General features: G+C 42.8%; 1 long non-coding RNA gene across 1 annotated transcript in view; it reads right to left on the bottom strand.

The window, feature by feature from the left end:
- Window positions 1–339: 339 nt before the first annotated feature.
- LOC109385047 (uncharacterized) overlaps window positions 340–16,400 on the bottom strand; it is a 90,869-nt gene continuing 74,808 nt past the window's right edge. Inside the window, exon 3 of the long non-coding RNA XR_002124545.1 lies at window positions 340–623. This is a non-coding gene — a long non-coding RNA (uncharacterized LOC109385047). The remainder of the gene's footprint in view (window positions 624–16,400) is intronic.

Here is a 16,400-nt window from a genome sequence, read left to right as displayed (position 1 = left end):
TCTTAACCATCGCGCCACTCGGCCGGCCCTGTACCACAGTTTCTTAATCCAGTCGTCTACTGATGGGCATTTCAGTTGTTTCCAAGTCTTGGCTATTGTAAATAGCACTGCAATAAACATAGGGGTGCATATATTTTTTTGAATTAGCGTCTTGGGTTTCTCTGGATAGATACCCAAGAGTGGAATTGCTGGGTCATACAGTAGTTCCACTTCCAGTTTTTTTGAGGAAACTCCAAACCATTTTCCACAGTGGCTGCACCAATCTGCAGTCCCACTAACATGCACCAGCGTTCCCTTTTCTCCACAGCCTCACAAGCACTTGTTGTTTGTTGATTTATTGACGATAACCATTCTGACTGGATTCACAAAAATTTTTAAAGCATCTGCTGTCACATTAATCCCATCCTTCTCTGGCCTTTTGGGCTTGTGTCAACACAACATAATTGAATTCTTACTTGTTCTCTAATTGCTTCATACATGTTCATGAGTGCCTATCTCCAATCCTGTGGAAAGCATCCTGTTCCAGGGCCATAGAATCTACCACAGGCTGTGCACACTCTGGGCATTTGTACATTGTGGCTTCCTCTTTTCTCCTGTCCTCCGACAGTGAAGCCTCACTCTCTCTGGAAGAGATCAAGACAGAAGAAATGGTCAGCAGAGCTTCTTTCTCCATCCCAGAGGGCCCCGGGTTCGGGAATAAACACAGCATCCTGACTGTCTCCGTTTCCTTTTCTGGGTCGTTCATGTCACCTTCAGTTACCCAGAGACCCTGTGGGTGGGGCAAGTATGAAATGAGGCTGGAAGTTCAAGAACCATTCCCTGATGATGAACTAAGACTGGTGCCACTAGCCCACCCTCAGAATGGGTAGAGATGAGGAAAATAATTTTCCAAAGCATCCTCTAAAATTCAGCTCTCTCACAGACAGATTAGAACATAGTCTTTTGGAAAACAGGAAGGGTCTTGGCATTCAGAACCCCAGAGATTTTACTAGACCTGGGAAAACATGACCGTTGTTTTTTGCTGCTGAGGGTGATGTGACTCTGAAGGTGGCATTTAGACGACACCCCTGGTGTTGGACAAGCCTGATTCATCTGCGATGATACAACTTCCTAAGTAAGACTGCCTGACAAGAGGCAGGGCTCCAGGGAGCCAGGCAGCTAAGGAAATTTACTGTGTGTTGTAGCCATGGAAAGTGGAATTGGATCTGGGTGATAATCAGCCTGATTAGCTCAGTGCCTCCTGGAGAAAGCTGAGGGTAGGAGGCAGTGTGGGGTGGAGGTAGGGAGAGAGGTCAACCAGCATCCAGGTGGAACCCCAGGGGCTGGGGTTGGCGAAGGTCAAAAACAACTGGGACACGGAGAAGTATATAGAGCAGCAGACCCAAAGAAAACAAGCCTACCACCCAGTCGCACAACTGTGGGAGTTAGGGTGGGTCAGAGCTCCCAGGGAAATGCAGGCATGGGGGGTAGGGAAGCCAGGAGTGAGGGTAAGGACAGTGGGCAGAGCTGGGGTGCCCATAGCAACTCCTTACTGGGTGCTGGCTGAATGGCAGGTGCTGGCTGAATGGTAGGGACTGGCCTGGTTAAAAACCCAAGACCTGCCATCAGCAGCCTTCTCTCAGCCCTCTCAGACTCAGCTTCTGTGGGGAGTGCCAGGCATGAGCAGAGCTCACTGGTGTTGATCTTGGTGGCAGGTCACAAGGTTCTTGAAGGGCAGCTGCAGAAAACCCTGCAGCTCTGGTTTGTGGGGTAGAACTGCATGCAGCCTGATGGTTCTGCCCTCTGACCACCCCCATTTCTATAGGACTAAAATTTTGAATTTGGGGAAAGAGGGCCTATAATGCCTGGTGAAGACTGAGTGATTTTGTTCTCCATGACAGTTACAGGCTGCTGATGGGTCTCTGCCACGTGTTATCTCTAGACTTCCAAAATCGTCTGGATCACAGTCTCAGTTCAACCATTTGTGAGTCCTTGGTATAATACACACTTGGTGCCAAGCATGCGCATGCATTTACTCATAGCTTCCCAACCTGGGTACTTCAACCTAGTGTGCCCTGAAAGGGTTATAGGTCTGTGGAGATAGGGAGCCCTCAGCCCTCCAACCACCAGGCAGGGCTTGCAGGAGGCTGGTGCTCCACCTCCAGGTAACTTCTGGCCTCCGGTGTGACCAATGCAACCATTTTTCACATGTGCCAGATAAAAATGTCTTGAAAGCATGCCTTTATTATATTGGATCCTTACGACACCCCATGAGGAAGTACCTTTATTTTCTTTTTTACAGATGAGGAAACTGAGGAGTTGAGGGGCTAAGTGGCCTGACTGTGGTCACTCAACTAGGAAGGGGTAGATTTATACTGGGAGTACTTAGTTTAAAAGCCCACTTTGTGAACAAGCCTTAAGGAAACCAGACTGCTCTCTAACACCAAGTCCAAAACCACTGGCAAAGCCAGTTCTCCCCCAACACACTCACGAGATTGGAGGCTGTCTGCCTAAGTAGGGTGGGGCCTCTTTCAACTACATTGGAGGTGTCCATTTCTATGCCACAGGGTAGACCAGATGGGAAAAAAGGGTTGCGCTAAAACTTTCAGGGGGAAACTCAAGAACTCAGCTGTGTTCTCCTCATTTTCCTCTCTTACCAGAATGGGGCTGTCTACACTGTAGAGACCTGTACTGAGAATATTCAAGCCTGGAGTTTGGGCAAGAAGTCGGAGATGCCTGATTTGATGCTAGAGCAGCTGAGGGTTTGCTGTGGTTTCACTCTTAAACCTGGAGGGCAGGCTGAGCTCATCTGATGCTGAACTGAGATCACCTGATGGTGAGCTCTTCTCGGGAACAGCCCCACAGGCCTGGCTGACCCCCAATCCAAGACTCATTCACCAGGCATCAGATCAAGACCTTTGACACACCCCAAGGAGGAGTTAACCCGTGTGATAGTTTCCTAGTGTTGCTATAATAATGCACCCTAAACTAAGTGGCTTAACCAACCGAAATTTATTCTCTAACAGTTCTGGAGGCCAGACATCCAAGATCAAGGTGTCAGCAGAGTTGGTTCCTTCTTAGGGCCATGAGGAAGAATCTGTTCCATGCCCCTCCCTTGGCTTCTGGTGGTTTGCGGGCAATCTTTGGTGTTCCTTGGTTTGTAGACACATCACCCCCAGCTCTGCCTTAATCTTCACGTGGTATTCTCCCTGTATGCAAGTCTGTGTCCAAATTTCCCCTTTTCATAAGGACACCAGTCATACTGGATTAGGGCCCACTGTAACGCCAATACAACCTCACCTCGTAGATCACGTCGACAACGACCCTATTTCCAATTAAGGTCACGTGCTGATGTATTGGATGCTAGGACTTCAACATATAAATTGGGTGGGGGAAGGACACAATTTAACCCATAACAAAGCTCTTCTCCTAGGACAGTGGTTCTCATGTTTGGGTGAGGGTCAGATCACCATTAAAGAACCCAGGGGCTCAAGCTCTTTGACACAGGATGTATGGAGCCTAAGTGATTTTGATACTCCAAAAATTGTGAGCACTGCTCTCTTGGGAGACTTTTTTTTTTTTTTTAGCTGAGCCATCCTGCTACCTGTTGGCAGCTCAGCGGCTGCTCAGCTCGGGCTGGACTCAAACCGCTGTTGCTCAGAGCNTAATTGACTTTAACAGTAATTTTATTTAATAGAATTAGTATAGGACGGCATGCAAAATTTAAATTAAGGTTTTTTTTGTTTTTGTTTTTTTTAGCTGAGCCATCCTGCTACCTATTGGCAGCTCAGCGGCTGCTCAGCTCGGGCTGGACTCAAACCGCTGTTGCTCAGAGCTCAAACTCTTGAGCGAGCTCTTAACCAACTGAGCCACTCGGCCAGCCCTTGGGAGACTTTTAATTAGGCCTCAGGTGCAGTGGCCTGAGTTGGCTACACATCTCAGATCATCCACAGTCAATAGTCCAGCCAAGACTCATCTCTCATCAGATTTGTCCCTCTGTTCCCGTGCTTACTCTCTCCCCTCCTTCAGTGCCCACTCTCATATGCTAAATAGATGTTAATTATACCTTAATATATTTATGTCACCTTGAAAGTTATTGTGTTCTGTTTTATCTATGTAAGTGTTTTAAAATTAGCTTATGAGTGTGTTCTATGGATATCGTCTTTTTCTGTTTCTATTCTTTTTGGTTTTAAGACCTTTCCATGTGAGTTTCTCTAGGAGTTGCATTGTTGGGTCATCAGGTTTCCACATAACTTAGTTTCACTGCTTTGCCAGATGGCTCTCCAGAATGGCTGTGCCATCTCCACCCCCACCACTTCCCATGTCTCCACAGTCCTGCCATTCGATGGCTGCAAAATTACCGATTATCAGTGAGGATCTTCTAAAATGCTTGTTAGCCATTTTGCTTTTATAATCGTTGCCTACTTTTCTTTGAGTTGCTTGTCTTTTTAAAATTGATTTACAAGAGTTTATTGGATATTAATCCCTTATCAATTTCAGACATTGCAAGTGTCTTTTTTCAACTAGACACCAATATCTTAATTGTCTTTACAGTGCCCTTTGTTGAACAGAAAAGAAAAATTTCCCATATATAGTTCAAAAAGTCTTTCCCTATACAAAAATCTCAATAATATTCTCCTACATCATCTTCTGTTAGTTTGTGGTCACATTTAGGTCTGGATCTATTGGAAGTTCATCTCTGTATATAGTGATTTAGGGGCCATATTTGTTTCCCATTGCTGCTGTAACAACTTACCACAAACTTAGTGACTTAAAGCCATACTAATTTACTGTTTTACAGTTCTGGAGATCAGAAGTCCAAAATTAACCCTATGGGGCTAAATTTGAGGGTCAGCAGGGCTTACTCTTCTAGAGGTACTAGGGAAAATCTGTTTTCTTGCTTTTTCCTGCTCTTAGAGGCTACCCTCATTCTTTGGCCTGTGGTCCCTTCCTCCATTTTTAAAGTACATCACTCCAACCTCAGTTTCCATCATCATCACATCACAGACTCTCCCTCTGACCACAGGTAAGATTCTCCACTTTGAAGAATTCATGTGATTAGATTGAGTCCACCTGGATAGTACAGGAGAATCTCCCCCTCTCACAATTCCGAACTTAATCACATCTATGAAGTCCCATTTGCCATGTAAAATAACATATGTACAGGTTCTCTAGGACATGGACATCTTTGGGGGTCCATTATTCAGCCTCCCACAGGATCTACCTTGATATTTGCTCCATATGATAAGACAGTGTTCCCAACTCTTATCCACCAACAGGACATTTTCCCTGTTGATTTGTGGTGTCACCTGATAAAAGTAAACCAGCATCTTAAGATGATTAACCGTAAAGCTGGGAGGACTATGGGCAGAGCTGGATCCCTTGTTAAAACTCTCTAGTCCTGACTTCCTTTTAAACTTTGTGGTAACTTCTGGGGGAGGGATTAAAATAAATATAGAGGCCATCCTGGGGAGGCTCTCTCTCTCTCTTTGCACATGTGTGGCTGGTTGGAGCTCCAGGCAGAAGTGTGCATTCCCACTTCTGTTGTGGTTTTTGTTTCTTTTTTCTTTTCCGAATAAACTTCCCTTTTGGTGGATTTTCTGGAGAGTTATATTGGCCAGTTGACACACCTCTTCCTGATGCCAACCAAGTAGCTGCATTCACATAGCTCTGATTCTGAGCTCTCCCTTGCCCTATTTCTCGGTCCCAGCACAAGCATCAGTGTGTTTTTGGTGTGTGTGTGTGTGTGTGTGTGTGTGTGTGTGTGTGTTATTGGATTGGCTTTATAAAAGTTTTAAGATTGGTAAGGTGAGTGCTCCTTCACTCTTCCTTTTCCAAATGTTTCTTAGCCATCTAAGGACTAATTCTGCCATATAAATTTAGGATTGAATTTAATAGATTAACTTGGAAAGAACTGTCATCTTTGCATGCTAAGTTATCCTATCCATGAAGATGGTTCTCTTCAGGTCCTTTTTAAAATCCTCCAAGGAATTTAAAACTTTTTGTCTGCAAGGGGGTCAGGGTTCTGACCACAACCAATCTCCAATGTGTGTTCATGGGTTTTTCACCACATGAACAATTCTCTCACACCAGCTGTGTGTCCTACAATTCAACCCAATTCTTACACTATCTAGCCAGAGCCAGGAGATAGCTTCAGATTCCACAGATTAAGGGTTCAATTCTAAAAGACTGCTCTCCACTTCAGATGCCAATCCCAAGTCCAGGTTGTTAGCTGTGCTTCTGTCTGTCTGTCTGTAAATCAGAGGTTCCCATGACCATCCCTTCCTTAGGTTCCATTAATTTGTTAGAGTGGCTCACAGAACTTGGGAGACTAATTTACTCACTAGATTACCAGTTTATTAAAGGATATGAACCAATAGCCAAATGAAGAGATTCATAGGGTGAGGTTCCAAACAAAAGAGCTTCTGTTCCCATGGAGTTCAGGCCTGGCATATTGGCACATAGAAGCATTCTGGTTCACTAACCTGGAAGCTCTCTAAATCCTGTCCATTTGAACTTTTATGGAGACCTCATTGTATTTACATTGTCACAAGTGACTGCTAGGCTCACAGTCCATGCTGCAGTCTCTTCCTGCAAGCCAGGGGGACTCTTAGAACCCCAAGGATCTACCTGACACTGACTGGGGCCTCTGTGGTAGCCATGGCATGAGCAAAGAACAGAGCACGCGAGATCTTAAATGCCTTTCAATATGCTCTTTACTCAAACATCAACCATCAACACACCAAACAGTAAAGCATCAATCATTAATGCACCATACAGTAAAGCACACAGAGTAATGCAATAATTGGGTAAAATAGAGTAACGACCCAGTCCCAAAGTCAATCAGAGTCCTGGTGGAACGAGGAAGGGTGGCTGGTCCGGGAGGTCGGTCCAGCAGAGGTTTTGTATGAGCAGAGCAGAATGGAGGGTTCGCAGAGCAGAGTGACAGTGTCGTCACCTCTCAATCAAGACTGGCTCTCTGATCTGCAAAATTCCTCAGTTCATATGCAGTTCTGAGTGCCTGTCTGATGTCACCTTATTGGGCAGCCAGCTGGCGACACTGACTGTCCTCTTATCTTCAGTAGCAGACCTTTGGAGTGTAGCTGGTTACCCTCAGTTACCAGGGCAACTGGGAAGCCCCCTGGGTGTTGTCTGTTATGTTCTCTGCGCATTTCCAAAATGGAGTTACTCTTGCTTACACAAAATTTATTCTAAAAGCTTCCAGGGGCGCTCTACACAGGCATGGTTGATTAAATCATTGGCCATTGGTGATTGATTCAACTACCAATCCCTTTTTCTTCCCTGGAGGTGTGGTGAGGAAAAGCACTGAAGGTTCCAACCCTCAAATCACATGGTTGTTTCTCTTGGCAACCAGCCCCCAATCTTGGGAAATTCCAAAAAGTCACTTCACTAACCTAATAAAAGGCGCCTTTAATGCTCTCATCACTTAAGAAATTCCAAGGGTTTTAGGAGCTCTGTGCCAGAAACAGTGTTATGACCGAGGGGGTCACATAGGTTCATTGGTAGGAACATTTATTTATCAATCCTTGTGTGCCCTGTGGCAAGCTCTCCACTAGGTATTATTCCTGGATCTTGCCTCCTTCTTACACTTGCAATGGTAAATGACACCCATTTGTCTAAATCTTTTGAATGATTGTGCCAACTATCAAAAGGCTTTACACACTGAGATTCACATTTCTTTTTCTCTTCCCTCTGCCCTGGGCAGTGTGAGGCAAGAGTCACAAGTAAGTGCCTGTTGTCTGTGAGCCTCTCAGATGGGCTGTCCCAGGCTGGGAAAGGGGATGGATAATGTTAACAAATCCATTTTGCCACAAATCTTAGCCACATCCTCTAAGCTAGCTTTTACCAGAAATCGAGTGGCTATCACTGGGGTCTTGCAGTCTTCCAATTAATTCTAAACTTGGGAAATAAACCAGGATTGGCTTTGAGTATCTTTAGGTCTTAAGATTAAGAAAGTGGGGATCATGCAGGTATTTATCTTGGTGACATGCAGCTAGTTTTCCCAAGTTGCACAGTTGGCTTTTGTTTTTTCTTAATAAAAAAACAAAACACGAACTTTATTGAGGCATTATTTACATAAACACTTTAGTATGCTTATTTTAAGTGCACAACTCAATAAACAAATTTTGAAAAATGTATACTCATATATTTGTGTAATCGCCACCCCAATGAAGATTCAGAATATTTCCATCACTCCAAAGAGTTTCCTTATACTCTTTTGCAGTTAAATTTTATCCCATCCCAGCCCTAGGCAACCACTGGTCTGCTTTCTGTCACTATAGATTAGTTTGTCTATTCTAGAAACTCATATAAATGGAATCATACAGTATGTATTCTTTTGTGTCTGGCTTCTATCACACAACAGGATGTTTTCAAGATTCTTCCATAGTGTTTCAGATATCAGTAGCCTGTTCTTTTTTATTGCTATGTCATATTCCATGCTCTGGAATACCACAATTTGTGTATTCACTCACCTCTTAATGTACAATTGAGTTTTTTTCAGTGTTTGGCTATTGATGCTATAAATATTTTGTACTCGTATATGTCTTTTAGTGTCTTTTCTATTTATAGGAATTTCAAAGCTGGGCAAAAATAAATTAATAGAAGTCAAAATAGTCATCAACTTTGGGGAGTGGAGTTTGGCTGGGAGTGAGCTGAGGTGATGGAAATGGTCTATATCTTAATGTGAGCAGTGTTTACATAGATGTAGATATGTAAAAATTCCTCCAGCTATGCATTTGTATTCATTTGCTAGGGCTGCCATAACAAAATACCCCAGACTGGATAGCTTAAACAACAGAAATTTATTTTCTCACATTTATGGAGACTAGAAGTTCAAGATCAAAGTGTCAGCAAGGCTGGTTTCTCCTGAGTCCTCTCTCTTGACTTGTAGACGGCCAACTTTTCACTGTATCTTCACATGGTCTTTTCTCCATGTGGCACCCCTGATGTTTTCCTGTGTGTCCAAATTCCCTCTTCTTAAAAAGGACATCAGTCATATTGGATTAGGGCCCACCCTAAGAACTCCATTTTAACTTAATCACCTTGGTAAAGGCTTCATATCCAAATATAGTTATGTTCTGAGGTCTGGAGAAAAAAGCTTTGATAAAAGTGAACTGGCAGGGGCTGGAATTAGTGGCTCATTGGTTAGGAGTTGGCTTGGGAGCGTGAGCTCTGAGAAGGGCCGCCAGGTTCAGATTCCACATGGGGGCCAATGACACTATGCCCTCTACAGCTAAGATGGTGAACAACAGTTCAACCTGGAGCTGGGCTTCCGTCAGTGGCCGGCGACAGCATAGGCTGCAGTGGAGATGCAGTGGGCTGCCTTGAGCTACCGTGAGTGACCGGCAGCCAGTGTGAGCTGCCATGAGCCGCTGTGAGAGGCCGTCCAATGGCTGGCGACCAACTGCCTCACCCGGGAAAAGCGCAATGATCACAATACCAACTTGGGCCAGTGAAGCAACATCCTCCACAACTAGGCTGAATAACAAAAGGACAGCAACTTGTCTGTTCCCCTTCCCCTGATTCTCCAGCTCTCTTCCCCTCCCCAATTTGTCTGTTCCCCTTTGCCAGTTCCCCAATAAGATCTTTTTTTAAAAAAAGTGAACTTGCATCTTAAGATACTTAATCACAGAGTTGGGAGGACTACGGGTGGAGCTGGGCCCCTTGTTAACTCTATAATCCTGACTTCCTGTTTAGCTCTGTGGTAACTTCTGGGGAAGGGATTATAATAAAGGGATTAGCCATCTTGGAATTGGGGTCTTTTTGCTACATGTGGGCTCCCAGTTGTAGCCCCATGTTAGAGATGTGCATTCTCTCACTTCAGTGGTGGTTTTTGTTTCTTTTCCTTTTCCTAAATAAACCTTTTCTTTGTGGATTATTTGGAGAGTTGTTTTCGCTGGTCAACAGCTTCAACATATGAATGTACATATTTTGATATGGGAGATACAATTCAGCTATGACAGTACTTAGTGTTGGTGTACTTACTCATTTTACATATGTTATACCTCATCAATAAAAATAAGTAAAAACAAAGGAAGAAGTTTGTAGTGGTTGTTGTGAGGTGGGGACCCAGAGACCAAAGATAATATGGCATTATAACCACTTTTGTTCTGATCGACAAGTTGTTACCTCATCGATTCATTACCTCTTCTTCAATTGAAAAGAGTTAAATATAAAACCTAAACTATATAAAGAAACCAACAAGTAAATACGTAAATCAATCTATGACAAGGAGGAAGGTTAAACTTTCAGAATAAGAGCAGTGGGAGAGTAGAAGCAAAATAGAGGATTACAGGGTGATCAGCTAAGGAGAGAGTTTCCTCAGGAGAAAGTTCAGAAAAGGAAAGGGGGACCTGGAAGACTAGGTGAACAGATAGAAAAGGGAAAGAACATTGTCCTCATGATTTCAACCTATGATTCAAAATGTAGTAGTTTCTAGAGTAAATCTCAGACAAATGAGATGTGTTTGTTAGCCTTTTGTTATTGATTTTTAATGTTATTCACTATTGGCAGAGACCACAATCTCTATAATGCAGAATCTTTGGAATTTACTAAGGTGCCTTTGTAACTTAGTACATGGTCAGTGTTTGTGAATGGCCCATGTGTGCTCTTAAAGTATAGGTAGTCTGTTCCTTGAGCATAAATATACTCTCAAGTAAATACATATGCATAATTAATTGTTGTTAGTTCATGTTCATTAATATTTTATTCAAATATTCAATGTCTTGATTAGACTGAAGATAGATATTTCCTTAGGAGAAAAATAGGGAAGGAAAATTGAGGTCTTGAAGGCCAAAAAGACTTTAAGGGGGGGCCAGCCAAATAGCTCAGTTGGTTGGGAATGTGAGCTCTGAGCAGCGGGGTTGCCAGTTCGATTCCCAAATGGGCCGGTGTGCTGTGCTGGGCTGCCAGTGGGTGGCAGGATAGCTCAGCTAGTGGGAGCGTGTGCTCCTGGCAGGAAGGTTTCCGGCTCAGCTCCTGCATGGGATGGTGGGATGTGCCCACCTGCAACTAGAATTGAGCATGGCACCTTGGGCTGGGTGGCCGCGAGCTGCCGATGGGCGGCTGGATGGAGACTGGACTTGGGAGCTGGGCTGGCTGCGCCATCCACGGCTAGGATTGGGGGATGGCAGCTTGGCTGTTCCTCTTCCCCAGTTCCCCAGCACTGTTCTCCTTCCCCAATTCCCCAATAAAATCTTTGGGGGGAAAAAAAGACTTGAAGGTAAAAAGCATTATAGTAATATAAAGACTCAATTGATGCTAACATATGATATTAGCATAACGGTAAAAATGTTATACAATTCTAAGGGCTGGCTGAGTGGCGCGTTGGTTAAGAGCTGGCTTGGGATGCCAGAGGGCCCTGGTTCAGATCCCACATATGAGGACCAGTGACACTACCCTCTACAGCTAAGATGCTGAACAACAACTCAACTTGGAGCTGGGCTGCTGTGAGTCGCCAGCGACGGCATAGGCTGCAGCCCGTGCTGCAGTGGATTGCTATGGGCTACTGTGTGTAGCCAGCAGCCAGTGTGAGCAGCCAGCAGCTGCAGTGAGCGGCCGTCCAGAAGCCGGTGACCAATTTGCTTCACCGGGGAAGAGTGCAATGATGGTGCCAGCTTGGGCCAGTGAAGCAACATCCTCCACAACTAGACTGAAGAACAAAACAACAGCAACTTCTCTGTTCCCCTTCCCCCAATTCCCCAGCGTTGCTCCCCTGCCCCAATTCCCCAATAAAAATCTTACAAAAAAAGTTATACAATTCTAAGTATGTATAATTTTAATATAACTTAAAATATATAAATCACAAACTTGGCAGGATTACAAGAAGAAATGGACAAATTCATAGCCTTCACAAGTTATTTACAAAAGCATATACTGGCGATCAAAATCTTAGGCACAAAAAAATGTTATGTTAAGAATACAGAGAAGTTGGCTGGCCAAGTAGCTCAGTTGGTTAAGAGCTCAATCAAGAGTGGGAGCTCTGAGTTCACTCCTGCCCTCCCTCAGAAACCTTGGCCCCTCACCTTGCCAGAGCCTTAGGCTGACCCCTAAAGAGAGAATTAGGGTCAGATTACAGAGGCGCTCCTACTCCCAGGGCATTGAGAAACTCCACATGAGAACAGGCTGCAGGAGTATGCGCCTAAACACACGCCCCTGCCCCCACCTCTCCTGTGAGACTCTAGAGGCCGAGCAACTTCAGCTGCTGTGTCACTCAGGCCTTCTGGGCAGGTGGCTTCTAGCAGCTCTGAAACCTCCACTACCACCCCCAACAGCCCCCAGTGGAAAGAGTGCCCAAAGATGCACATCCAGCCCTCTGGCTGCGCAGAATTCAGAGTGCCTCTGGGCAGGTGGGAGCAGAAACAGCGCTGACTTTGTTAAAAAAATACTAATCACACCTCACAACCCCACTCACTTAAAATAGATCTTCATTACCAGAGTCACTCTAGGGTGCCAGGCAGATGGCTCTGCCCCCACAAGATGTAGAGGAGTTTGTGTACAGCAGAGGAAAACCTGGGGAGAGCATAGCGGACTTCAGCCAAAATTGGCACTGGTTGTTTCTTGTTTTTTCTCCTTTTTTTTCCTGGTTTGTATGTTTTTATTTTAGTGTGTTATAGTGTTGTTGTTAATTGGGTTCTTTTGGATGTTTGGGGAGGTTTTTCATTGGTTGCTTGTGTTGATTGTTTTTGGTTTTTTCTATTTCATTATTATTTTTAGCTTTTAATATAGGCATATAGAAAAGAGCATATACGTGGATCTATATGTCCATATATATTGGGGTGTAGACATGTATATATATATTTTTTTTCTTTTTCTTTTTCTCTCTCTCTTTCCTTCTTTCTTTTCTACCTTCTCTCTCCCCCTCCTTTTCTGCTTTCCTGTCACTGCTTTACTTTTCCTCCTTCTTTCCATTTTTTCTGCAATTTTTTTTTGGGGGTGTTGCTATTTTGTTTCTCGAGTTTATTCTATTTTTTATTTTATTATATTTTTATTTTATTTTGTTTTGCTACTTGTTCCTTGTTTTTTTTTCCCGTTGTTGTTTTGTTTCTGTTGATTTGTTTTCTCCTTTTGTATGCTTGATATTTCTGTACATGTTGAGTATAGGTTGATGGTTGTTTTGCACATCTGAGAGTATCTGGTTACCTTTGGTGGCTGTTGTGGTTGTGCTTGTCGATCCGCTTAGCTCTAAAACCCACTCTGCAGTGGGGCCCAGCCAAAAAGGCATAAGAATCATCACACCCAGAGACCAACTTTAGATAAAACCAGGGTCTGACCTACAAGAGTCACACCCAAAGGGAAATTGCTACAGGCAAAAGAGCCCATAGGGGCCGAGCCTCACCAGAGGGGTCAACCCTCACACAGCAGTTCATAAACTGTGGACACAGCTAATCCTCACAGCTAGTCAGCCTGGAAGTCAATCTCACCTACTGACAGGCCAAAACCAGTCAAAACTCGACCTCAACAAGAAAAGACACACAACACAAGGAACACCTCTGATACACATACACAGGAGAAAAGGGAGTCTAAGTAATTCAAATATAAAGGACACATACCACATAAGTCCATCCAGAAAAGACTGAGAGACCTAAGGGATCTACCTATTACACCAAAGCAAACACAAAGAGTAAGCCAGAATGGGGAAACAAAGAAACACAGCCCAAATAAAAGAACAGAAGAAACTTCCTGAATCAGTGGAACTAGAGGAAATAGAGGTAAACAACCTATCGGACACAGAGTTCAGAACACTGATTATTAGAATGTTCAAGGAAATTAATGAGAATTTAAAGAAGGATAGGGAAATCATGAAAAACAACCAGCTAGAATTAAAGAATACAATTACTGAATTAAATAACAAATTTGATGGAATTACTAGCAGATTAGATGAAGCAGAGGATTGAATCAGTGACTTACAAGACAAGATAGCAGAGATCATCCAAGCAGAATAACAAAAAGAAAAAAAACTAAAAAACATTGAAAATAGCTTGAGAGAGCTGGGCGACAACATCAAACGCAACAACATGCGCATCATAGGCATATCATAAGGAGAAGAAAGGGAGCAAGGGATCGAGTACATATTTGAAGTAATAATGTCTGAAAACTTCCCTAACCTGGCAAAAGAAATTGACATACAAGCACAGGAAGTGCAGAGAGTTCCAACCAAGATAATCCCAAATAGGCCCACACCAAGACACATTATAGTGAAAATGGCAAGGGTTAAAGACAAAGACAGAATCCTAAAAGCAGCAAGGGACAGGCAGCAAGTTACATACAAGGGCACCCCCATAAGAATATCAGCAGAATTTTCTACAGAAACTGCAGGCCAGAAGGGAGTGGCAGGAGGTCTTCAAAGTGATGAAAAACAAAGGCCTACAACCTAGATTGCTTTATCCAGCAAGGTTATCATTTAAAATTGAAGGAGAGATAAAGAGCTTCCCAGAAAAGAATAAGATGAGGGAGTTCATTACCACTAAGCCAGCATTGCTGGAAATGTTAAAAGGGCTTCTTTAAGCAGAGGAAAGAGAAAAACAACCTAACTAATGAATACCAGGAACACAAATAACAAAATGTCAATAACTACACACCTATCAATAATCTCATTAAATGTAAATGGATTGAATACTACAATCAAAAGACATAGGGTGGCTAAGTGGATAAGAAAGCAAGACCCTTGCATATGCTGTTTACAAGAGACTCACCTCAGATCAAAAGACACATACAGTAAAGGGATGGAGTAAAATATTTCATGTAAATGGAACTGACAAAAAAAGCTGGAGTAGTGATACTTATATCAGATAAAATGGACTTTAAATTGAAGAACATAATAAAGGACAAAGAAGGGCACTTCATAATAATAGAGAGATCGATCCAACAAAAGGACATAACCCTAGTAAACATCTATGCACCTAACATAGGAGCCCCCAAATATATAAAAAAGATATTGACAGACATAAAGACAGAGATCAATGGCAACACTATCATAGTAGGGGACTTCAACACCCCACTGTCACCAATGGACAGATCCTCCAGACAGAAAATCAACACGGAAACAGTGGCCTTAAGTGACACGTTAAACCAGCTGGATTTAATCGATATTTTTAGAGCATTTCACCCCACAGCAACAGAATATACATTTCTCCCCAAGTGCACATGGAACATTTTCCAACATAGACCACATGTTAGGCCACAAAACAAATCTCAATAAATTTAAGAAGATTGAAATCATATCAAGCATCTTCTCTGACCACAATGCTATGAAACTAGAAATCAACTATAAGAAGAAATCCGGAAAGCACAGAAATACATGGAGGCTGAATAATATGCTACTAAATAGCGAGTGGGTCAAAACTGAGATCAAGGAAGAAATCAAAAGCTACCTCTAGACAAACGAAAATGAAAATGCCACAACCCAAAATCTCTGGGATGCATCGAAAGTAGTTCTAACAGGGAAGTTAATAGCAGTGCAGGCCTACCTAAAGAAGCAAAAAAAAAATCTCAAATCAACAGGTTATCCTTACATTCCAGGGAACTAGAAAAAGAACAGCAAAATAAGCCCAAAGAGAGTACAAGGAAGGAGATAATAAAGACCAGAGCAGAAATAAACAAAATAGAGACCAGAAAAACAATACAAAAGATTAATGAAACCAAGAGCTGGTTTTTTGAGAAGATAAACAAAATTGACAAACCTCGAGCCAGACTCATCAAAAATAAAAGAGAGAGGACTCAAACTAGTAAAATCAGGAATGAAAGAGGTGAAGTGACAACAGACTCCACAGAAATACTAAAAATCTTAAGAAATTACTATGAGCAATTATATGCAACAAATTTGACAATCTGGAAGAAATAGATAATTTCCTAGAAGCATACAACCTTCCAAAGCTAACACAAGAAGAAACAGAAAACCTGAATGGACTGATTACCATCAAGGAAATTGAATCAGTAATCAACAAGCTCCCAACAAACAAAAACCCTGGACCAGATGGCTTCATAAGTGAATTTTACCAATCATTCAAAAAAGAATTATCACCTATTCTTCTCAAACTATTCTAAAAAATCCAGAAGGAGGGAAGGCTCCCAAACTCTATGAAGCCACGGTCACCCTGATTCCAAAACCAGACAAAGAGTACAAAAAAAGAAAACTACAGGCCAATATCTCTGATGAACACAGATGCAAAATTCCTCAACAAAATCTTAGCAAACAGAATTCAGCAATATATTAAGAAGATCATACATCGTGACCAAGTGGGTCTCATCCCTAGTACGCAAGGTTGGTTCAACATCCGCAAATCAATTAATGTGATACACCACATCAACAAAATGAAAAATAAAAATCATATGATCATATAAATAGATGCAGAAAAAACATTTGACAAAATACAACAGCCATTTATGATAAAAACTCT

The sequence above is a fragment of the Hipposideros armiger genome, unplaced genomic scaffold, assembly GCF_001890085.2.
Source record: "Hipposideros armiger isolate ML-2016 unplaced genomic scaffold, ASM189008v1 scaffold_107, whole genome shotgun sequence".
In the NCBI taxonomy this organism is placed as follows: Eukaryota; Metazoa; Chordata; class Mammalia; order Chiroptera; family Hipposideridae; genus Hipposideros; species Hipposideros armiger.
Note: the sequence above shows the minus strand (reverse complement) of the source record. Positions and strands in the feature narration are given on the sequence as shown.